General features: G+C 33.7%; 1 long non-coding RNA gene across 2 annotated transcripts in view; it reads right to left on the bottom strand.

Annotated features, from left to right (window-relative positions):
* The window catches only part of LOC134759286 (uncharacterized), a 41,397-nt gene extending 15,349 nt beyond the window's left edge, over positions 1–26,048 (bottom strand). Inside the window, exons 1-2 of one of the 2 annotated variants that reach the window (XR_010135381.1) lie at positions 25,930–26,048; positions 23,590–23,755 (exon numbers count right to left, since the gene is read on the bottom strand). This is a non-coding gene — a long non-coding RNA (uncharacterized lncRNA). The remainder of the gene's footprint in view (positions 1–23,589; positions 23,756–25,929) is intronic. The other variant, XR_010135380.1, reaches the window with a different exon arrangement.
* Positions 26,049–26,050: the final 2 nt, after the last annotated feature.

The raw sequence follows: 26,050 nt of genomic DNA, 5'->3' as shown, positions 1-26,050 counted from the left end.
AAGGGGTTCTGCTTTGGGAAAGGGCTGTTACCATCTTGGTTTCAAAGTTAACCTATTAAAGTAAGGGCCTTCCACAGTTAGTTCAGCCCATGCCCAGGAATGAACTAGGACAGCTTGGAGGTTAGAAGAAAGATGGAATCAGTTAGGTCAGATCACTTTAACTATCGTAATTTTCTGTTATAATTTTTGCAAAGGTGGTTTTATTTATCAAATTTTAATAAGAATCATGCTAAGTCAGGTTAGCCAGAATCCCATACCCTCAATATACAATCACCCTTGATATACGATCAGGTTCCTCATGTTCCACCATTCCCTTGGTGATGTTTGATCACTCTGGCCTGCTTTCAGCAAGAGTCTAGTTAGGTCATTTTAGCCCAGAATCTCGTCTTGTCCCTGAATTTTCCTGTTAGTAATTTTCAATCCATTGACCCTCACCCTACTCTTTGGCTGTAAACTGCTAATTTTCCTTGCTGTATTCAGAATTGAGCCTCATCTCTCTCTCTCCTACTAAAAAACTCCATTGCAGTAGACCCTCCCCTTTACCATTCTTGAATCATGATAAGTATTCTTAATAGTGTCAAATATATATATGTAAATTTGTGTATTTATGTATATGTAATTTATGTATGGATTTATATACATGTATATGGAAACAAATTTACATATAAAATGTTTATATAACCATACATGCAGATTCATGCACATATATACACAAAAATATATAAATATAACATACACATATATGTATGAATAACATACATAGAAATAATTGCAAAAATATAATCATATTATTATGCTCTATTTTCATTTCATCAATAAATATTTAAAAACCTTGTGTGTTTTTATGTATGAGCATAAGCTGTATGTGTATATATTTTTTTCATACACTCACACACACAAATATGAACTTATTTCTAAGTCATCAACTAGGGATAAATTCATACGAAGTCATGTATTCAATCACCTATTTTTGGACATTTAGGGTACCCCATTTGAAAATTATTATTGTTGTATTTTAATATTTTTCCACATACATGGAATATTAAAATAAACATTCCTTTGGTAAAATAATAATACACTAAATGCAGTGAAATAACTGAGTAACATTTAAAAAATTTAGATATAGATTATAAAATGTTATATAATAAGATCAAACCAGTTATAGTTTACGAAAGTGTTCCTTTCTTCTACTCTGTAAATCTTTTGCTAATATTTTCAAATATGATGATATCCCAGATGACTCAGTGAAAAGTTGATATCAATATTTTGGTAATTTATATTATGATTTTTACCTGTATCCAATACTTCCTCTTATTTATTCGTCATTTGCAAGTCCAGTACCTCTCCAATCTCAAGTACTTCGCTCATCTTTTGTTTTTTTTCTTGCTATTTTTCTGGCTTAGAAAACCTCAAAGCTCATTTAATTGAACCCTACCTTCTCTAGGTCTCCAGGTGAACATAGGTGAAAAAAGAAAATACCGTCTCACTTTTGAAGTGTGACCGCTAAGTACTGCCATTCTTTAGTATAGCCTGGCAATCCCACTATAGTTCCAAGTTCACTCATGCTTTTTCTGTCCTGGATGACTCTTTCACAGCTTCTCTCTTCTCAACTCTCCAAAACTTTTACCATTTGCTGTTTCCCTAAACTCAGCTCCATCACACGGGCATCCTCTTATTGTCCTTGAAACTTACTAAACACATTTAATGTTGTGTTTTTGTCTTCTGTCTGGAAAATGCTTTGTCCACATGATTCATGGCCTTATTTCATTCACATATATTTCTCTGAGCATCCCATGTTAACGAGCAGCTCTGAAACTGCAAACCATATGGCCTAATTCTCTTACTCCACTTTATTATTCAGCATTACATTTATCCCATAATGGACTTGGTTATTTATTTTATTTCCTACTACTAGAATTTCATACACTTGAAACACATAGATTCTTTTATGTTCATTAGTTTATTGCTATATTTGGAACCTAAACCATACAAAGTAATGCATTACGTATACTAAAAAAATTAACTTGCCTTTTTTTGGTCAGTTGTCTATTCAACTATTTGCCTTTTCTTTCTTTTTGATTTATTTTTTGATCCATTAAACTTTTCTAATAAATTTATCTGGAGTTTTTATGCATTGAAATTATAAACCTTGCCTTAAATGTGTTCAATTTCCCAGGGTGCTGGTAGTCTTTATTATTTCTGATATAGAATGACAGATATTTTGGATTTGTATTTATATAAGTTTGTAAACTGTCTACTTCTCTCTGTGATTCTCTCTGTGATTCCATTTTTAGAAGGCCTTTTTCTTTTTCCAAATGAGAGCACTATTTCTATTTATTATTTATTACATTGTATATGTTTTACTTCACATTTATGTTGAATATTCATGAATTTTATTTTGGTTTATGGTATAGAGTAAAAACTAAGTTTCTTATGCCACCTTTGCCACATTCCATATTCCTATATACTTTTGAGTCTGTTACAGACATTCCTGGTATATTCTTTTTGATGATCTTTTTATTCCTGCAGCTGAGCCTAACTTTTCAATATTCTAAACGTATAAAGTTTTATTAACTTAGGATGAATACATTCCCTCTTGTCATCCTCCTTTCTCAAATTTACTTTAAACATCCTTGTTCAATACTTCTAGATAAAATTTAAAATAATTAAATGCTCCCCAGCTTATCCCCAGAAAAATCTAGGAATATTGATGTTTTCATTTCTTAATTACTCTGATGCAAGTCAACATCTTTTAAGCATTACTTTTTGTTTGTTTGTTTGTACAGCAATATGACATGCTTTTGTATTTTAAGGTGACGTTTTGTCCTTTAAATTTAAATTTAACATAAAATGTTTACTTGTATATACAAGGTTATGATTATGGAAACAGAAAATAAGCAGCAAAATCTTAGAAAAAAGTAAAACTTAGTGTAATATACAATGATTTTCTTTACTCTTAATAAGTCATGGAAAGTCCTACCCACTTCTCAGAAGTAAACGTGTAACATTTTGTAGTGTAGTATTTTTAACTTTTCTGCATGTTTAAGTAAATATAGGTACATAGCTGTAGAGTAAATATCAAAGCATTTTGGAACTTGCTTTTACATTTGAAATAGATTTTTAAGGATAATAGGTGTGACTGTAAACCATTGCTTACAGTTTTGTGTCATATGCCAAATATTCAATTGCATATATCAGTGGTTCTCACCAAGGCCTAGACCCTGATTAGGCCACCTGTAAGTTTCTGATGATTTTGGTGAGTGGTGCACCCAGCACTGGTATTCTTACAAACATTTTAGGTAATTCGAATGTGTACCTAGGACTGGTAACTGCCACTTAATGTGAACCGTGATTTCTTAACCAATTATTTATTGATGAATGTTTGGATCCCACTAAGCTAGATTTTGCTGCACTAACAAACAACCCCAACACCTCCCTGGATTAACACTAAAGAATATTATTTCTTCTTATGCTATATGTCTAATACAAGGAGATGGGCTTGAGGCTGTGACTGGCATTAGGGCTTTTCATAGATATTTGGTGTTATCTCTTTGTCCAAGCAGATGGAGAATAATTAAAACATGGAGCAGAGTCCTTAGAGAGCCCATGAGTATTTTGCATGAGTGAGAAATAATCCTTTATTGGATTAAGCCATGGATGGTCTCATCTGGAAGGTTTTAATTACTACAGCAAAATGTAACCTATCCCGACTTAAAAGGGATGTCTGCTCATTGGAGTTACCCAGCAGCCCAGGCTAAAAAACACTTCATCTCAACCTGACTGTCAATAATCATACAACAGTAGAAAGGGATGGAGTGAGTGAAATGGGGTCTATTTTTTTTTTAAAGCTTTAGAACTAGAAATGGCGTTTATCACTTAATGTCATATGGCCAAAAGCAACCTAACCCCCAAAGACTTTGAATTCATTATATGATTGGAATATGAAGAGCCGGATATATTTGGTAAGCAGCTCCAGTGGCAATCACAACGACAATACTCTTCCTATGTATAAAGAATAGCAAAGGAAAGAGTCACATATTTAGATCTACATGCTTTATATCTTTACATTAAAATAATCAGAAATTTATTTAGGGATATAAATTATCACAGCACCTGATGATCTATTGGTGAAAAAATAAATAAATAAATGTCATTAGGTGTTATTCCTTTTTGACATACTATTGATACAGGAGGGGGCAGGGAAGTGCTGGGTAGAAGAGAGTTGGGTTCCTGGCCAGGGCTCCAACCTCAGGCCCTGTGCCCATGGACCTAAGTGAGAACATGCACTCCTGTTTTCGTGCCCGAATGTTGCATTTTCTCAGACATCTCTGGCCCACCACGCCCTCCACCTTGTGCCCATATAAACCCCAGACCTTAGCAGACAAACACACAAGCAGCTGAGCATCGAGACCAGCAGACCAACAGACCAGCAATGGTGGAAAAAAGCGGCAGAGAGAGAAGTGGAGGGACGTTTGGACACTGAGGGGAATTCAGCCGGGGGCAGTTGGAGAAGAGTCTGGCTGCTGGGAGACCCGACTCCAGGGGAAGACGACCTTATCCCCCCATCACTCCTTCCAGCTCCCCACCCACCTCGCTGACAGCCACCTCCACCCCTCAATACAAATTTGCACTCATCCTTTAAGCCAGTGTGTGATCCGATTCTTTCAGGATACTGGGCAAAAGCTCAGGATACAGAAGGCTGTCACACTGACCCTCTGCCCTTGAGATAAGGCAGAGGGTCAATTGAGCTGATTAACACACAAGCCATCTGCAGATGGCATATCTGAAAGAGCTTTGTAACACATGCCCACTCGTGCTTCGGGAGTCGCAGACACACAGCCCTAGATGCTGCCATGAGGCTGGAGCCCAAAAGCGCTCGTGCCGACCCGGCCTCTGCATCTGCCCATCTGTATGCTCCCCATAGGGGTTTGAGCTAAAGGGTGACCAAGCAGGCAAGCCACACCTCTGTCGCATGCCCTGGGATGGGAATCAGGGAACTTTCCTGTTTCGGTATCTAATAATTATCAATGATAAGTTTGTTGTAAGTTAAATGTATTGCATATGTATGGATTATTTTAAGGTGAAAACATAGTAAAAGAAGTAAAAAAAAAAAAAAAAAGAATGGATTATAGCGTCCCCAAAATCTATGTTCAAATCCCAGGTTAACCTGTTAACCACACTGGGCCAAGATTTAATTCCTCTAAGCCTGTTTATCCACCAGTAATACATACCATGATGTTGCGTATCTCTTAACAATTATGTGAGATAATGTATATAATGCACCAAGTACATTGGCAAGTTCATAGTAAGGACTCAAGAAATAGTGTATTACTCTGAACCCCCATCTTTCTTCCATGCCTCATGACCCTAATAAATTTTATATCCATAAATATAAATGTAATTTTCATGTCAGAATTAAGAGAAATATAATACTTAGTTGCAGATTTCAAAAAGAAAGAGAAAATAAATGATATCACAAGCAAAGTCAATTACCTTGGCAAGAAAAGGTCAGGCTACCCAGCAATAAACATCCCTGCCAGATAGAGTTCTTTCTTCACCTTTTTAATTGCATCAGTTTATTTGCAGACATAAAGAATCAAAAAGAAAAAAGAAAATGCAGGTCGATGTGTGTGAGAGCGAAAGATAAGATCAAATGAAAGTTCTGTGGCAGCCATTTTGACATGTCCTGGGTCTTGTTAAAGCGGCAGGGCATCTGAGAAGTTTTGATTCTGTTATGCCACAAGGCATTGAGCAGCATATTTAGTGGAAATGAAAGAGGACACCTATTGCTCCTCGAGTGCTTTCTCCCAAAACAGGCAAGGACACAGAATTCAGAGAAGCTTTTTTTCTTTTTTTTCTTTCCCCCCAATGAAAATTGCATTCTTTTACCTTTGCCTTTGTTTGTGACAAGGCCTTTTACTCGTTACCTCAAGAATAATTTCAAAAAAAAAATAGATAAAACCCAGCAGAGACTTTAAAAACTAAAAGTGTTGAACTTGAATTTTACATACTTACTCTTTGACCCCACATTTATGAGGAATATTTTCCTTACAAATACAACACATTTTTACAATTACTTCTGAAAATGATTTTTAAAAAACAAGCTTATGCATACTTTTAAGGGTAAAACAGCATAAGAGTTTCATCTAAACACTGAATCAGGAAAAATATCAAAACAAAACAAAAATAATTATTTGTCTGGCTGTGGTGGCTCACGCCTGTAATCCTAGCAGGCCAAGGTGGGTGGATCACCTGAGGTCAGGAGTTTGAGACCAGCATGACCAGTATGGTGAAATCCCATCTCTACTAAAAATACAAAAATTAGCCGGGCGTGGTGGTGTGCACCTGTAGTCCCAGCTAGTCAGGAGGCTGAGACAGGAGAATTGCTTGAACCCCAGAGGCAGAGGCTGCAGTGAGCTGAGATCGCACCATTGCACTCCAGTCTGGGCAACAGAGCAAGAGTCAGTCTCAAATAATAATAATAATAATAATAATAATAATAATAATAATTTTTATAACCTATAACACACAGCAGATATTCCCGTTATTAAATGGCAGATAATGATAGTTAATAATTAGTCAAGGTAATTTGACTGCTTTAGGTTTCTGCTTTTGGTATCACCAATAATGTTTACAAATTTTTGGTTTTTCTTAATATATAGATGTCTCATTTATTAAATTTCATATAGCATAGGACTTAAAAGGACAATCAGTGTAATAGGTTGCATGAATAAATTCATGTTCTGTACCTCCACCTGCTGGGATTGAGGACCAGAACAAATACTATAAATTAAAATAAGAATAAATACAAAGATAGCCAATCAAGGAATTTCAGAGCATATATATATATGTGTGTGTGTGTGTATATATATATATATATACACATATATATAAAAAACCATGTAGAAAGACTTTCTTTTTTAAGAGTTGAAGTAATAAAAAAGGGAAAGTAAACCGCAATTCTAGACATAATGCAAAAAAAAAAAAAAGTTCAGTGTTGTGAGGTCAGTCGGGGAAAATTCTGTGGCAAGACAGCAAAGATAAGTGAAAGTGCTGCTCAATGTAAAAAAAAGTCCTAAGTAGCTGTCTAAAGGGTGTTTGGTAAATTTTGAAGTAGAAGAATGATGTTCAAAAAAATAATATGCAATTTAACTGTTATCATTTTGTGCAACAGAGTGTCCATATTCAAAAAGATCTGTGTCACAATTTTGTGAAAACATTGATAACCTGAACTGTATTTCAGAGGACAATAACCAGGATGAAGTGATTTGGCACAATTGTACATTATATGTGAAAAAGCTAATGAAATTTATACTAAGCAAGTATACTTTTTCTAAAAAAATGATTCTTGCATTCAAAAAGTGTTAGGGCTGCCATTTTGAATAGAAACTATGTTTTCTGTGTAACATCTTACTACTGAAAATAGTAGAAATTGTAAAAAGTAAGTCTTGTCAAAAATATAAGAGAAATAAATGTCTTTAATGAAGCATTAGCTAATCACTATTGAGAATTTGCATTGTTTCCGGCACCATTGTATAAGCTTCCAATATATTTATCCATTTAAATGACATATCAGCTTGTTATTTAGAAACTATTATTTATGCCATGACGCATGTGACAAAACTGAAATTAAACAGAAGTATTTTCTTTTAAAAGACAGAAACTTGTTTTATATAACAATATACATTAGAGCCAGAATTTGAACTAAAGCCCTCTGGTCAAAGAGCTGGTGATCTTAACTACCTCCTCATTATAAAACTTGATGCAAGGTGGTTGACCGTTTTAGCCCCTTAATGATTACAGAATTGAATCCAATGAGTGAAGTGCCATATTCAAGGCATACAGATTGGAAAAAGACAGCAACAAGAACTCCAGAGTCTTGACTCTCAGAACAACAGTTTGTTTTTCTCCCGTCATTAGTTTGACTCATATTATTGGCCTTCCATTGTTTTCCTCAAATTATCTACATGGCAGTGTTTACAAAATTAAGGTTCCTATGATTACTGAAGAGCAAATGGGTGCTTAGGAAGAAACCAAGGGGACTGTTCAGTGACATTGTTCATTATAAGACTGAGAAATCAGAAGAAGCTCAGCAAAATACAGTCGTATTACTGACTCTTTGAGCTAATAATTGCTAGACTGTGAGAGTCTTTAGAATGTAGAAAGAAAACTGCAGTTTTTTTATGATTCTGATATTTTAAATGGTATTCAAGGCAAGACTATACCTTGACAGTGAAATCAAAGAAGACAAGGCAAGAAATGCGTATCTAAGGCAAAAGAGAGCATAAGAATCATAAGGTTAAATTGCAGGCTAAAAAATACAGAACATCTAGATTTCACCTCCTTCAGTTCTTACCCAGGAAACCTCTTCTTCCTCACTTCTTTTATTATTTCCTTCAACAAATATTTGATAAATGCAGAGGTAAATGTGCAGAGTTCCTGACTAAATGACTTATTTACCTTACTGTAGAGCGGCTGTGGAAAAAGACAAAATGCAAATTAACAATACAAGCATGCATGTTATGTACAAAGTGTTTCCCTTTCTGCATGTTGAAACTGATAGTACATAACATGATGATTTCAGCAAACATGTTAGAGCATCAGATTGTGAGTACCGACATAGCTCCTGCTCAGGTTTTAATAAAGTATTCCTTTTCATTCATGAATACCCACATAAACGAGTTTCTGAATTTTGTGACTTGTAATTGTCTGACTGCCGAATCCTTAAGAAAGGCATTTGATTTTTTAACAGTAATGATAAACTTGTGCCATAACACTATACCTTCTTAGTACAAACTTCCCTCTTCTCAACTTGTCAACATAAAGGTCTCTATGTGTTGGACTAAAACTGTTCAATGTCAGCTTGATATTTATATTATATATCTAGAAATTAATATTTGTCCTGAATAATGGTACCATCAAAGATAACTGTTAACCATACTTTTTGGTGATATACGATACATGAATACTCCACTTATATAGTGGTAAAACATAAGAGAACTTGATTCACATGGAATTCAGCTAGAAATTGAAAGAGAGCATTAGAATTTTATAAATAAATTCCTGATTCTATTTTGCAATTTGGCCGACATGATTTTCTGCAATAAGTAAAGATTATCTAGGGAGTAGGAAGAACATGCAAATAGCATTTATAGTTTCCAATGGATTATGGGTTTCAAAGAGGCCTGTTAGATGACAACACAGCACCAAGTCAAAATGTATTGTGTGGGAAAGGAGTTTACAAAACTAGGAAACTGAGTTTTAGGAGACATTGTCATAACACAGTTACAGGCATAGAAATATTAAGATGAAGTTACTAGGCTAAGATATAAACAAAACATGTATTGTAATATATGACCATATATATTACATAAATTTAGGGCAGAAGGAGAGTTAATCTGATGCTGAATTTCTGAATAGTTAAAAAGAGCTTCTAACGTGCTTTCTTTCTAAGGCCAGAAATGGCCCTAGAGATTAATGTCTACTGATATCTGCAATAGTGGGTGGTGCGGAAGTTATGTCTTATTTATTTGTGTATCTAAGAAGCCAGGAAAGAACTTAACGCATAGTAAATGCTCAATATGAATACTAAGCAAACTTTGATAAATATAATAATCAGCTTTATTTAATTCTGAGGACTCTGAGCCTTCAGAAAATCTAAATAAATAAAACAATAAGTCCAAGGTACATCTCTGAATAGTAATTACTACAATAATATTATGAAACAAAATAAAACAAATCAGTCAGAAATAAAAGGAGAGAAATCATGCATATGGCACAATCAAGTTAAAAAGATGATGATAACTAAATTACTGAATAATGTTCTAAGCACATTATATAAATTATACCGTTTAACCAAACAAAAATTAAAAGTTTTATTAAAAAGCAGGTAATATTTTTATTTGCATGTTAGAAAATTGAGGTTTTGAGATTAGGTTACAGGGTCATGGTCACAAAGCTAGAAAGTTGTTGACTCAGAGATTTAATTCAGATCTGTCTCATTCCATACCAGGTCAGAGTTTAGTAATCTGGAAAAGGAGATCTGCGGTTTCAATCCAAGTTGGGGAGTGCCATTTGGCATATGTGGACTATGTAACTCACTGGGAAACTGTGTCTCCTGCTGCTAAATGCTAGTTGTGTGTAATATATGAATTCTGTGTTATCGAAGTGCTTTGTTCCAGAAGGAGTCAGCTTCTCATCAGCAACCCAGGCAGCAAGCTGAATGTATTATAACTCAAAACCAAAATAGGATCCTACTTTCACAAAGGTAAATAGAATCTTATTTTCACATAGGTAAATAGAAGCTTACCAAAATAGAAACTTACTTTCACATAGGTAAATAGAATCTTACTTTCACATAGGTAAATAGAATCTTACTTTCACATAGGTAAATAGAATCTTACCAAAATAGAATCTTACTTTCATTTGAGCAATGCAGGAGAATATTAGAAGGTCTGAATTACATATGGCTGAGGGTATCAATAAGATAAAGACTGATCAAACACAGAATTAAAATAAAATTTGTTAAATTACTATTTCTGAGGCCCTCATGCATAAATAGAAATAAAGTGTAGAAATATATAAAATGTAACAATTTTAGAAAAATATATTCCCTTCTTTGGTATATATTTATACACACACATATAAATATATACACATGTATACATATGTATTTTATATATATGAAATATTTTGTGAGGTGGGGTCTTGCTATGTTGCCCAGGAGACTGGAGTGAAGTGGCTGTTCACAGGCACAATCATCGTGGGCTGCAGCCTTGAACTTTTGGTGTCAAGCAATCCACCCACCTCAGCCTCCTAAGCAGCTGGGACTGCAGGTGAATGCCATTGGATGTGGCTCTCATCTTCAGTTTATGATGGAATGGAGGCTGGAGTAGGTGAGCTAATGGTATGGGATTGGTAATATTTTAATAATGAGAGACACAACAATAATAATGTAATAATGTGAAGGAAGTTGTATGCAGACTTCCAGGATGGCTGCCAAAGGTATTTTCCATTTGGTATTAATGCCCTTATAGAATCTGTTCATTTGAGTGTGGGCTGGACATAGTGACTTGATGCTACCAATAAAAGACAACAATAGTGCTGAGATTTAATTTGTATGGCTAAATTACAAAAGACTGCAACTTCTTTCTGAATGGCACATTCTCTCTTTATTGCCATTTTTGCTAGCATGCTTTGAAAAAGCAAGCTACCACAAGAGAAGTCCACACGTCAAAAAACTGGGGGTGGTTTCCAGCCAAAATCCATCAAGAACTGAGGCCCTTTGTCCAACAGCCCTTTAGGAATTCAATTCTGTCGATTAAGTTTGGAACTCTATGTTTCTACAGCTGAGCCTTCAGCTGGGACTGTAGACCCTGAGCTGACACATTGATTCATTACAGACTTCTGAAAGAATATGAATCAGAGAATCCAAATAAGCCATGCTCAGGTTCCTAACTCATACAAACATGGAGATAATAAATTAGTGTTGTGTTAAGCCACTGAATTTGGGGTAATTTGTTATGCAGCGATAGATAACGAATACAGAAGAATTGGCTGATAACTCATATTTTTTGCATTGATTTTATATCCCTTCCAATCTCAGCCATCCCTACAACCTGATGTGGACTCAATAGCTGTTGTAAACCACTGTCAACTCTTTTTACATGCATTTTAGAAACATAATATTTCTTTTTGTTCATTTCCATTTTGCAGTCTAACTTGGAGAAAGCCCAGAGAACCTTTGCAAAGGAAGCAGATTGAAAACTCAAATAAAATGTGAAAGCATGAATTCAAAGAAAGAATATCCAGTGTTATGGCCTGTAGTGGTAGAAACACTAACCCCAGTACTTGGAGCTTTTTCAAATATAATTTTATCATAAATTATAAATAGAGTTTATTATAAAATAAAATTTTGAGTCAAATTACATTACTAATTTTGGAACACATTCTTTTTGTAGAGTTAATTGAAAAATTACTTTTAAACAATAGACAATTATGTTAAATCTTATTGTGTTAGTGCATAATTGAGGAAGTGCATGACAAAAGACATTTGCTTTGTCATAGAAAAATCGAAGTAAGTTAAATATTTGATTATATGAATATTTTTTCTCTCTTTTGCAGTAGATCGGTTTTTTATTTTAAAAACTTATTATAGAGAACTATATAAACAGTCAATGAGATTTTATATTTTATGGGGTTATCTAATCCAATTTCACATCCCCAACACTATTTCTTTGCCATTTCCCTTACCAATCTAACTTGCCACAATAGGCATTTTAACAAAAGCGTCAATAGATTGTTTGTTTCACTTTGGAATTCCACATAGCCTTAAATATCTTAATTTTTATTGTGACTACTTAACATTAATGTATTTTTATGCAGATTCTCCACATTAACCCTCTCAGCAACCGTCTAAAGTAAGCATCATCATTCATATCCATTTATGTGTAAATTTGGCATATATAAGAATACAGAGGGTAGATAATTTTCCAAGGCTAAATAGCCAAGGCTAAATTCTTACACAGACAATCTGGTCTCATAGCCCACACATCTCAGCTTCATGTCATACTCTATAGTATTTACGCATTGAACACTGATTTTTAAAAATATTTGTATTGTGAATTCTCCCTCTCTGCCTCCCTCTGTTGTCTATAAACTTTGTAAACATGTCATATTTTACCTCTTTTTCCCGATTATTTCATATTCTGTGTTAAGGACAGTACTGAACAAATGTGACTTTACAAAGGGTTATACCTTCTGCACAATTTATGCTATTTATTTTGAATTATATCATTAATTGGAATTTTAAAATATTTTAACTACGAACAGATCCCAGGCTGAGTTAATGTGGACAATATCGGTTTGGTGTTTCCCCAAACTGGCAAAGATTATTAGAAGTTACAGACTCTGTCATCCCCTTTTTATGTATTTGTGCCTCACCTCCATTCCAAAGTTAAAGTCCAGTAATCTTTTGTTAGTATTCTTTTCTTTCAAGTATTTGAGCTGGAAGTCCCAGAGTGTAAAGTCTATATGGGAGGACTGTCCAGTTTTAAAGTGGATTTGGCCTGGTGTTCCCGTTGGCCAATGCAATGGTACTGGGCAGGCAGGGAGAATAAGAGCATAAAGCCAGACAGCTTGGCTTGAATCACAGCATGTCTTATGCTAGCTAGACCAACTTGGGCAAGCTACGTAACCTTTCTGTGCTGTATTTACATTTATAAAGTGAAGATAATGGTCTCTGCTTCATAGTTTTATTATGAGGATTGAATAGGGACTAAAAGCAAGTGTTACATAAGTGTTTGCAAAATGAAAATATAAAAATGTACATAATGAGAAAGTAGAGGATAACAAGGAGAAATGGCATGAAATAGAATATTCAGTAATGAAAGATGGGTAAGTATATATAGATCCCAATGCTTTGGCTCCTGAATCCAGATGTAGTTCCTGAGAAATGTCCTTTGTACCTCTAAAATAAATTCTCCTTTTTTATTTAAACTATTATAAATGAACTTGCGTTTCTTAAAACTAAATAAGACTTACTTGACTAGAAAACTAATATAGAGAGGATTAAAATTGGTTACATAGATAAAATGCTTAGCACAATATATAGCATATAGAAAATGTTTAATAAATCGTAGCTAAAATTGTTCCTCTAACTCCATCTTTATTTAGTTTTTCTAACATTTAGCTATAATTTTGTCATTTTTATGTTCAGATATACCAATCGTTCAGTATTGCCTAGTGAAAAACACTTAGTCTTATTTAAACTTTAAATATCGATGTTCCTATCACTAATCTATCTAAATAAAGTTAGATATTTTATTTCCTTAAAAAGACTCAGTCATGATGCACCCATCCTGATCTGTCAAACATTCTGCTTCTTTGCCTATTCTTAATTTTTCTGGCTTCTGAATAAGAAACATGTTTTCTTTGTTATACCCCTCTTATTTGCCTCATATTCCTGGCACAACATGTACAGCTTAGGTATACTGGAAAATCAGTTATATTGTTTTGAGACAAACAACCAAAATACCTTGCCTAATCAAACCCAAACCTCAGGTTGTTATTTTCTTATCATAAGACCTCAAAAAAAGATCTATTTCTGTATCATACAATCAAATGGTTTTACAAAGAGCCAATCATTTATTTGAAGAGTTGCTCCTGGAATCTTCTTAGATGGTGTTGACTTCTTTTCTTGTGTCTTCCTACCATGGGTGTTAGGTTATCAGAAGGTTTTAGAACCCTCATGTATTGTAAACTATAGTTCTCTCTCGTGACTATACTCTTGGGCATAATAAGTTGGTATTATGAGTGCTTGTAATCAAGATGTTGGCTCCTGAGGGCATTTCAAATTCTTGAGCAGCTGCTTTATTTAACTGTTCACAGAATGTCATGCTAGCAGTAACATTTTTACCCATTTATAAGCAAGATATTTTGTATTGAAATAACTATTGCATTTGATTCACTTATTTATTTATCTTATATAGTGACTTACTATTTGAAAAGATTTAATTTTTTATCAAAGATATTTATGGAAATGTATCGATAGGTAATATTACACTTGTCAAAACTAAAAAAAAATGCATAAAAATGGCTTTTTGGGAAAAAAGAAGCTATGCAAGATGCATTTCCCATTTTGATTTTATTTCCTAATGAAAACAACAATCCTAAGGGTTGGTGAAATAGTTCTGCTTCTTAGCTCTGCTTCACTTTATTTTTGTGTGACAAATACAATATTCTCAGAAGTTGAAAATATTTTCAAATCTTGTAAATCTAGTGAAAATATATAAAATACAGGTGCTAAGGATTGTAAAGCCCTAACTGAGTAATTCAACAAACACTGTTGAAATGAGAACAACTTTTCAAAGCACTTGGTCAGAATGGTCTAAAATTGGGATGACAAATCCATTCAGAAATAGCTCTTTCCTTCAGATGTAGCTCCCTTCCCATCTATACAATTTGTGGTTCATTCAGTAAATGTCAATGCAAATATAAAGGACAACTATTCTTACTGATTTTACAAAATTTTGCCATTGCAAAGGAGTAATGTTGACATTTATCATTCAACAATAACATTCTTAAGAAACTAAACCATTGTAGATGTTTTTAGAACATTGACTAAGTTGCCTTTATCCTTCTTATACTTTCCATATCATTATGCATACCATCAAATCCCAAATATGCAGCATAGAATTATTTTTGGAAACTTTATTTAGGGTCCTATTAAGCTATCATCACATTTTCAAATATACATTCCATATTAGCTATTAGATACCAGAATATATCAATCAAAATGATCAGAAATATTGATAAGTAGTAAGTGTGCTGGCCTAGAAACAGCATGACTTTGTGGGGATGCAGACCTGGTTTCTAATTTCAGCTCTGGCTTCTACTACCTGGGAAAGTTGTATCATGTCTCTGACTATTGACTGAGTATACGTAACTTGAGCTAATTATTTATTTGTATTGTTATTACCTCTCAGAAATGAAAATAAAATGTCCTCACAGGCAAATAGAACCAACCATGCTTTTTTATAGGACCATCATGAAAACTAAATAAGTTAATTAATATAAAGTTTTCTGTGTGGTTCTTGGAACAAAGTAATTGTTGAATAAATTTTAGCTTATATTTCATTTTATCTACCCAAGTATAGCTTACACCTTTTGAAATTTTCCCCTTTAAAATTAATGTCAGTACTTATTTTATTGTTATGAAAAATATCATTTTGCAAATCTAAAACATAATATAAATTTCCAAAGAGGAATTTCACTGCTGGAAGTCTTGGATTGCTTAGCCCATCTATTTTTACCATCCCCTTGTAGTTTGTCAGTAAACAATCTGAAACTCATAGTGAAATGTTCATAAGGTAATTAATGTGAGCAGTTTTCTAAGACAAATATATACCGCCCCCAACACCACCAACCATTTTTCTGAAATTCCACAATGTGAATCCTACTCTAGAGTGTAGAGAGTATTTGCTGCAGAAATGACATTTGGCAACATCCCATTTGCCTGATGTATATTGAGAAAGCAAAAAGTAGACTGTTCTGCTCCTTTTACATATATCTAGTGCAACTTTTTCAGACATGTGAAAGATTAAGTACTAGAACTGAATTGAAAATTTCAAGACTCGGAATAATAACAAACTTGTATTATACAAAGAAGAGTGTCATGTGTTTTTCAGTTTTTGCAATGCTACCAGTATTGTATTTATTAATACATTGTTCCCTTTTCATATATCTATTTTTCTACTTTTCCCATACAAGTTGTCTGTATGCACTTACTTTGAAATATACTTGCATACAATTTGAAAGAATATGATTGAGGTAACATAGTATTTTTTGGATAAAATAAATTCAAATAGTTGACAAGCCAGTGCTAAGTTTTATTTTTATTCTACATTTCAGTAGGTGGTTTTTCCAAATGGATACATTACTTTTAGATATGATAGAAAATCTTTATCAACTGTATTGTATATCTTCTGAATGGTTCCATATTTTGAAAAATATTTAAGTGGGAAGATATTTATGTTACTTAAATCTATAATTCCTCGAAATCCTTTTTAAATAGAATTTGGTGAGCTGGTGGCTAATGAAACAGTGTGGTATAGGTGGATGTATTTGGCTCTGCAATATTCTATATTTCATTTAATCAACTGTATCTTCTTCTCTAAGGGCAAAAAAATTCCCTGTTTAAAGAAAGGCAATTTTGGGGAAGGTAGCAATGAAATCGGAAAATACAAATTATATCTTTGGTTTTAAAGGAACTTGAATTCAAATTTTAACATCACAAATGCTAATGTGTATCACCTTGAACCAATTGCTTATTCTCCCTGACCTTTAGTTTTATTAACTGTACAGAAGGACAGTGGTATGGGAGGCTAATTATCTTCACATTGGAAGGCCATAGTAGAATTCAGTGACATTATTTACACAGTCCCTTGCATAATCCCCTGTTTTTTAAAAAAAAGGTCCCATAAATGCTATTACCTCACCCATTTTCTGGATGATTTTATGCTAACAGAATAGAAACGGTGTTTTTAATGTATTGCTTTGTAATGCAAAACAAAGCAAAGCAACAAGAATAAGAACAATATACTCCCTTTCAAACATAAAAATTTAAACTAGTACAGAGCAAAAACCTTGCATTAAAAAAGAGATTATGTAAAATTTGTCAGTACTCCCAACTACCCCTTCATAACTTTTAAAAATTTCAATAAGATTAATGTTTTAAGAAATAAAATCCAAAATAATAAGACCACCTTTCTTGCAAACTCTTGGATTTAATTAACCAGTAAAATGAATTTTCAGCCAACCTATTTAATGACTGTATCCCAAAGCATTGCCAAAACACAGTGCACGTAATATAATCCTCCCATAGTAACATCTTGCTTCAGATAATATTTTTTTCAGCTCCATAAGGAATATTCATGGAAGATTTTCTCTGAATTATATTTATTTGTACTGAAGCATGTCAGTATTAAAATGATTGTGCCATTGGTTGAGTTTATGAATAGTGCCATTGCATATTTATGCCCTGTGGAATAGGAGGTAAACCTGAAATCAATATATAGGTATTAAAAATAACTGTACACACAGATACACAAGAATTCATCTTACATGTGGGAACTGCATATTTCAGCCTTATTACCTTTGAGTTTAGAAAGGGTGGAAATAAATGCTGTCAGTATTAATGCTGGGAATTTCAGTTCTGGCAATTAAACTCAACATTTTGTTTTCATGGAGTATCCTAAAAAATCAGCTTGTACTTTTTTAGCTGATATAGCATCAATTACTGATTGTTTTAATTCTGCCATCAAAGAAATCCACCAACATTCTCCTGTATACTTATTTATATTATCACTTTGGAATTCATATATTCCCAGAGATACAATAATTGAATTTAGAGGGCTGGGAAAGAAGGTTAAATGCCAAATGAGTGTAGGGTTTGAGGAGAAAATATCTACATATTATTACATCTTATCTTTTGAAGAACCCTTGTATTAGCTAGATATCATCATTCATCACTCTATATATAGATAAAAGAAAACAGATTCAGAGGAATTAAGTAAAGGACCCAAGGTCATATAGACAGTAAGAAGTAGAGAAGATTAAAATGCGCATTTTTCAAGCGACTTCATATCACTTGTTATGTGATATCACTTTATATCACTTAAGGCTTTACCTGGCCTTGATCTTAAGAACAAGAGAAATAGGTCGAAGACATGTTACGTAGAAAGAAAATAAGAAAGTAAATTAATACTCTTCCATCTGGCTTTTTACTACTGATTAATTTGTTGCAATGATTCCTTGAATAAGCTGACTAGGGATGTGTAACCTAGCGAACAAATTGAAACATGCCAAAGATTGGCTGTGGCCTGTCATAGACAAGAAATAAGAGGTAGTGAAGAGAGCCAGGATATTGAGTTAAACAAACATGAACTCATGCCACTAATGCATTACGTGTCCTTGGGCAAGTGAGTTAATTTCATTCTGTTTTTCTTTTCTAATATTTAAAATGGAAGGACAACATCAATAAGAATGTCAATAAGAATTATTGATAAATGTCTCCCGGGGAGTTTGAGAAGTAAGAGACATTTACCATGCCTTACACAATTCGTGGCACAGTGTAGGTGTTTAAATTATAATATTTCTTTTATTCACTCTTAATATTTTGTCAAGTTTTTCCTTTCTTTTGGATTCTAGGAATGTGATTTTTTTCTCTTGGCAGGCGAAACAACAGATTACACCTTCATATGACTAATATGCTTATGTGTCATCCAAACACTTTTACTTCCAATGGCAATGCTAATTAGAGGGGCATGATTAGCAAAATACTAGCCATTTGGAATAATATACCCATATATTATAGAAACACGTTTTGTTTCCAAGTGTTTGATATGTATGTTTAATGTATAAAAAGGTAAGAAATATATATATATATACATGTGTATATATATGTGTGTGTGCTTAACAGCTAAGTTATGCAAGGGAGAAAAATGCCACTAGAACTAAATGCCTTACAGGTGTTGCATTCTCATTCTGTGAAAAAGATACGGACAAAAGAAGAAACAGAAAGTTAAAAAAAAAAAAAAGAAGAAGAAGAAGAGAGAATAGATTAGCATAAGTGGCTAGAATTTCCAAAATTCTATTGGTAAAATAAAAAGTACATTTCTATAGTTAAACTAAAAATACAATATACATGTTTCAAATGAAGTATAGACATAACATTTTATATTCTTGTTGGTGTTATTCAAGAACAATTGTTGAAAATGTTTAGTTGGAAATTGAGGATTGAATAAATTCACAAGTATGGAGACAAATCATTGGAAGTGGAGAGAGTAAAGAAAAAAAGGAGATCAGCAAAGTTGAATAGACTAGGTGGGCAAAGACTCCCTGAGATCTGTGTGAGAATGTCCTTCCGAAACTCTGATCTTCGATCTTCTTCTTAAGACATCTATCATCAGATCTCCTAATGCATTTTATCAATAATTTTGAATATTAACCTTAGGGCTAGTTAGATATTAAACAAATAGGGAAGTTCTGTATCAAAAAAAATTTTAAAAATTGTATAATGTTAAAAGGATTTCTTTATAGCATAATTACTAAGGGCCTTAACTATACTATTATCCGTTATTAAATCCAAAATAGATATCTGGTATATGGGTTTCTTAGTTTATTCAGAACAGAATTCCTTCACTACAGTGTTCCTTATGAAGGTAACATAAAAGAATACATGGTGGAACATGTGTATTAGACCTTTTATTTACAAACATTATGTGTAATTATTATATGCTGGATCCTGTGGTTCTCAATTAAGGGATGATCTGGCTCATGTTCCCACACATACTTAGGGGCATCTGGAAATGTGAGTGGGAATTTTGTGGTTGGCACAAGGACTTGTGGAGGGTGGTGGGCAAGGATATATATAGTGTTCCAAGACACAGATGCTAAATGTTTTGCAGTTCCACACGTTAAAGAACTACTGCCTCTCCTTCCCCATGCCAGTAGTGATCTTATTTAAAAATAGCTAAACACATTTTGGGGGACTTTTTTAAGGAAAGTTCCACTCAAAACACATTGATAGTTGTTGGATTCTGTTAGTTCTTTTCCATGCCTGTTAAGCAATGATTATTTATATCACATGAACAAAGATATATATTTGGTGCTGAGTGGTAAGAAAAAAACTACAAAAAGCAGAAAAGAATATTCAGTATACATCAATTGGAGGGCATCACAGAAGCAATTGGTTTCTTAAAATCTCTGTCTGATAATTTAATTTACTTCCCTGAATTTATCACTGAATCCTTAGGACTTATAAAACAAAGTGCAAATTCCTTAAACTGATATTCAAGGTTTTCCTAATCTGCACTTGAATATTTATTGTCTATTAACATCCTCCCAGCATTTTCTTATCAATCCATTCATCACTTCTTCTACATTTCTTTTATTTCTTTGCCTCTGCATTTACCCACAGTGTACATTCTGCCTGGAATTCCCTTTCCCAGTCCACTCTATATGTCCAGATCCAAACTATTTTATTCTAGGCTCTGCTAAAAATGCCAAGACCTTTACGAATACTTCCCTCAATTCCATTTCCTGAAAACAGAATATAATCTCTCGCTTGTTGAAACTCACTACTAATTGTTTCCTGTGATTCCTCATGATATTTGGTATTCTAGATATTGCATTATATTTATTTTTGTAGGTATCTTAATTCTGTCTCTAAATTATAAACACTTAAAGAATTGATTTATAGCTTACTAATCTTTACAACTTCACAGCTCCTTAGAACTTCCACCCACATAGTTGCTACTCAATGAATAATTGCTAAGTTCATTACTAGTCCTTCAAATGGAGTCCTAGGGACTGGAGGTAAGTGAAATGATTGGTAGATAAGGAAAGGGGTTAATACTGGATAGTCACCACACTTCTAAGCATAATTAGCACGTTTTCAACGACTTCTGAGTACAGTTGAGTTGACTTTAATAGTACTCCTGTTATCAATCCCAAGATGACCCAATTATTATGCTAGGACATACTAACTTGTCTAGGACTGACAAATACTTTTTGAAGTTAGCTTGTAAGTTTTCTCTAAAGTAGATTTGAAAGTTATTCATGTTCTATAGTGACCTTTCCATCTCTGATCTCTGATTCCTGACCTTGTGTAATACTCAAATAACTGTCAAAGCTGAATCAATCTAATAAATAGTTCCCTAAAAATTTTCCCTTTTTTCTATGATTAAACAATTAGTTGTTACTATTATTTCCTTTCCTCATAATTGTTAGATTTTTCATGGTTCTTCCTTTAGTAATTCTCCTCCAACTAGAAAATATCAGAAGTATCATTTTTACTTCTTCAAATAAATAAACAGTCCTTTCATAACTTTGCTTATACAGATCTACTTTTCAAATATTTCAATAATATACCATGCTCCTATAAGCAAGTATGCCTTCCATTATTTTGAACTTCAGGTTCTTAACCAGATGAGATATTGAGTAATCCAGACTATACCTAGATTCTGAAAGCAAGTGGTCAGAAGCCAATAAATTGAGAGATTGTCTGAGTCACAAAGTATGCCAAAATAAATATGTTCCAGTAAACCTCTGAAGTCACCATGGAAATTGACTTCAAACATTTTTTTAGCATTCAATATATTTCTCTTTTCTGCCATTCATCTTATTTTTCAGGTATACTTGTCATGTTCCTTTTTAACTGGAAATATGGCTGGCATACGCTCCTTTTAATAACTGTTAGTTCTGCATGTCTGAACCTAAATATCAAACATGATTGGAAAGAGATAAGGTGATGATATTGGAAAAACCTATCTAAAAGGTATGAGTCATGTTTCCAAAATAAGGCAGCAAATTGACTCTTCCTGTTAGTTTATTATTTCATCCAGTAGAATATGTACCTTTTGTTTGTTAATTGCAAGGCTTGATGCCCTGCAAGGACCTCTTTGCATTTTGTAGGTAATGCCGAAAACAAAACAAAACAAAACAAACAATTCCTACAGTTAGCATCCAGTATAGTTTATTGCTGTCTGCATTCTGACATCTAACAATGATCTCACTCTCACCAGCAGTAGGTAATTGAAGTAAAATACATACTAAACCCAACCAAGATGTTATTTTTCTCCTTTAATGCAGCTCCTTTAAGTACTTGTCTCTTTGGCATTTTAATCTCTTGCAGGAAAAGAATTATTTTATGATACAAATTAACCCTTATAAATACGTTGATTTCTATTTGTCTTTCTATAATTCACGATATATTAATATTCATTTTTTGTCATTATTAGCAAAAAAATTTGAAATGTATCTACTGGGTTGAACAGTGCTCCCTAAAACATATGTCCAAGTCCTCATTTACGGTAGCTGTGAATGTGATCTTATTTGGAAACATGGTCTTTGCATGTGTAATTAAGCTAAAGAATTTGAGATGAAATCATCTTAGATTTAGAGTAGGCCCTAAATAATAATAATAATAATTCTTCTTCTTCGTCTTCTTCTTCTTCCTCTTCTTCTTCTTTTTCCTCCTCCTCCTCCTCCCCTTCTTCTTCTTCTTCTTCTTCTTCTTTTGAGATGGAGTCTCCTTCTCTCGCCAGGCTGGAGTGCAGTGGTGTGACCTCAGCTCACTGCAACCTCTGCCTCCCGGGTTCAAGTGATTCTCCTGCTTCAGCCTCCCAAGTAGCTGGGACTACATGTGGCATGTGCCACCACACCCAGCTAATTTTTGTATTTTTAGTAAAGACGGGGTTTCACCATGTTGGCCAGGATGGTCTCGATCTCCTGACTTTGTGATTTGCCTGTCTCGGCCTCCCAAGGTGCTGAGATTACAGGCATGAGCCACCATGCCTGGCCTTCTTCCTATTATTAAAAACATATTCTCAGAACTTCTCAATGTCTCATTGAAACTCAGTGCATAACATGCACGCGAAATTTATTTTTCTTTCTTTTAAACTCTTCTTAATTTGAGAACAATAATTACCAAGTCAATCACTTATCTCAAAGTGAGGCTTCAGTTGAGGTCTTTTCTTATAGTAAGACAATTATGCAGATAAAGATTTTTCTTAGAGCCACTATTTCTCCCATCTGATTTTGATTATGCTTGAGAGATGATATAATTATAAAGATTAATTAGTAGTCAGCAGAATAAAGTCATATTTCCTCACATTAGCAATATGTCAGTACTAAAATGCTGAAGATTTCAGAGAAATGTGATAAAAAATGTTCAGTGCTTGTTAGGTCAGGCAACTCAATGAAACTGTATTTTTGTGTGCATGCTGATTTGCAAAAATGCAACAGAGATAGTCAGATGAAGGGAATGAAGATTCATTAAGTTTGTAAAAACTCTTTAATTGCTAATTAGATGGGAGCACATCACATTCAAATTGGAAACATTTAGCTCTTTTTCTCCTTACCAATTAATAATAAGAGAGAGAAGATATTTAAAGAAACAAATAATATTTAGGAGGTCTCTTTTGGGCAGACCTGGGCATCATGTATTTCTTTCCATAAAAGTAATTTAACAACATCAGCAGTAACAATATCAATATCAATATCAATATCAATAGATAGGATGTTTACCCCTGAAAGGCATTAATTCATCTGTCTTGCCAGCACTAATGAAGGATATGTACTTTCTATGTAGTCCAACACTGCATGTTGACCTGTGCTTTACCTCTTTGCCTCCTCCTAAGCTGAGATTCTTGAGAGCATGGGCTGTGAGCACTGTGCTGAGTCACACTGGAGCCTGACACAAAAAGAGTAAATCAGTCATACTAACTTTCTATTTATGTAATATTTTACATTTACGTTTATATTTTGTAAAAATACTGCATTTAACTATTAATTATATTGAGTACGATTTTATTTTGTTGGTGCTTCCTTACTGCTACGTTCTAGAAGAGGACTTACCTGTCTCTTCTTAATCCTGGTCCTTGTGATTCTCATTTATGTGGCCCAGTGCCTGGCACAAGGTCTCCCACATAACTGGTGCTTAAGGAAACAGCTTATGATTCAACAAGTCCTTTATAAGAATTGTGATGCAGCTCTTTCAAACAGAACTTAAAATGCCCAATGAGGACTTAAAACAATCCTATGAACTAGAAACTGGGAGTTGTTAGCAAATGAGAACAGGCTCAGCAAGTTAAAGCAAATTACCTTTCGGGCTAACATACAGTCAGATGCCCTCTATGCTATTTATTTTCAAACATATCATGTTAAAAACAAAATGCTTCCTGAAGCAGGTATTGATTTTTTGCCTTTATTATTTGTTAGAATACAATATATTTAACACTTCCTATGAGTAGCTAATAACATCAATATTAGAGCATTGTATATTCTAAAGGCTAAATTTGGATAAATTTCAGTGTAAATATTATAAAATAACCATGAGCGGCAAGATAGAAAAAATCTTGAATTTCTTTATTTAATTTTATATTTAAATCAAAATTCAACAACATTTGAAATGCTTTATGCCAGTTTGGGGTCCCCTATTATTTGCTATATACATTTTGTTCATATGAAAACTTGTTGACTACGACAATCAATAAATTTGCTTTAAATTGAATCAGAGGATCTTAATCAATGGGAGTCCAAAATTATGTTTGGCCTAGAGAAAAGATGGGCACTGTATAAGACAGTAGAGTATCATATGCCTGTTGAAAAATTAGTCTGTCCAACAGACTAATTGTAAGTGTCCAACACTTACTCATTCTAATCTAACTTAGCTATGGTAAGTTTCTTAAAAGTTTTCTCTGTCCATGCAATGAAAAAAAGCAAACTTACCGGAAAAATATGATTTGAGATTTGCATTTCTATGGTGCACTACAGATGGCACATTACATTAAAATATATATTGAATACTAAAAATGGTAAATCCCACGTCAGCTACTGCTGATGTCTTTCAGACCATCATACCTAACGTCTTTTCTCCAAATTCAGTTCTCAGTTCTAGGCTCTTTATTGGCCTCATATAGGTCAGAAAAACTAAAGATGAAAAAAGTGAAATCATGTAATCTGTAAGTACTTGATATTAATGAATTTACTCAGTCAAAAATTTTGGGAAAACTCTCTCTGCTAGTATAGACCTCCCCAAAATGGATATAACATAGTTATAAGCAAACTTTCTGAATATAAAGTGGTGAAGAGAGGGAAAGGGAGAGTGATTATAGTATTATATAAAAAGTAACAATCAGTTGTTTTTCTTGAATAAAGGAGTATCTTCTAAATGATTCTTGCCTTAGAATCTCATCTCTTAATCTCAGAAGTCGAGTTTGTTATATAAACTTTCAATCAGAGAGAAACCCGAACTCAAAATAAATTAAAAATTCTAAGCAATGGCTGCAAGTGATTTTCCAAAATGCATGTGGAGAAGGGTTTGCTTTTCTTGAATAAGTTCTGCATGAATCTGTCCAGGTAACAAAAGAGATAAAAATAGCTATGAATACAATAATATAAATGTAGTTGTCCTTTAAACTCTGAACTTTGTCCAGCTCTAAGAGACTGAGGACTTTTTATAATTTTCATGCTGATTCTGGGTCTAGAAAGTGCAGGCCAAACTAGGCTGTGGATTAATACAGTAGGAAGCAGAACAGTACTCTTCGGATAAAAGAATGGGGTCCAGACACAAAGATGTGAAGTTTACCTGAGGGCTTTACTGATGGACTAATGAGCAGGGATTGTAGCTTAAGAAACCTTTACAGATACTGACCATTTTTCTTTTATATTGCTGCATTATAAGCCATATCAAAATTTAAACACCTAAAACAGCTATCTGATTATCTCTTATTTTTCCATGAAATGATTGGGCTCAGTTTTTTTCTCTCCACGTGATACTTGCTGGGCCATTGTTGAATGGCTGTAAATGTCAGGCTATTGGGCCAATCTAAAATTGGCCTGGAATGTCCGACTTGGCTCACTCACATGGTTGGCATTTGATGCTTGCACTTGGCAGGGAGATCATATGGGATTGACAGAGGCAAGTTAGTTATCCATGTGGTCTCCCCATGTGGCTTGGGCTTCTCATATTATGACTACTCATTAA

The sequence above is a fragment of the Gorilla gorilla genome, chromosome 9, assembly GCF_029281585.2.
Source record: "Gorilla gorilla gorilla isolate KB3781 chromosome 9, NHGRI_mGorGor1-v2.1_pri, whole genome shotgun sequence".
NCBI lineage: Eukaryota > Metazoa > Chordata > Mammalia > Primates > Hominidae > Gorilla > Gorilla gorilla.
Note: the sequence above shows the minus strand (reverse complement) of the source record. Positions and strands in the feature narration are given on the sequence as shown.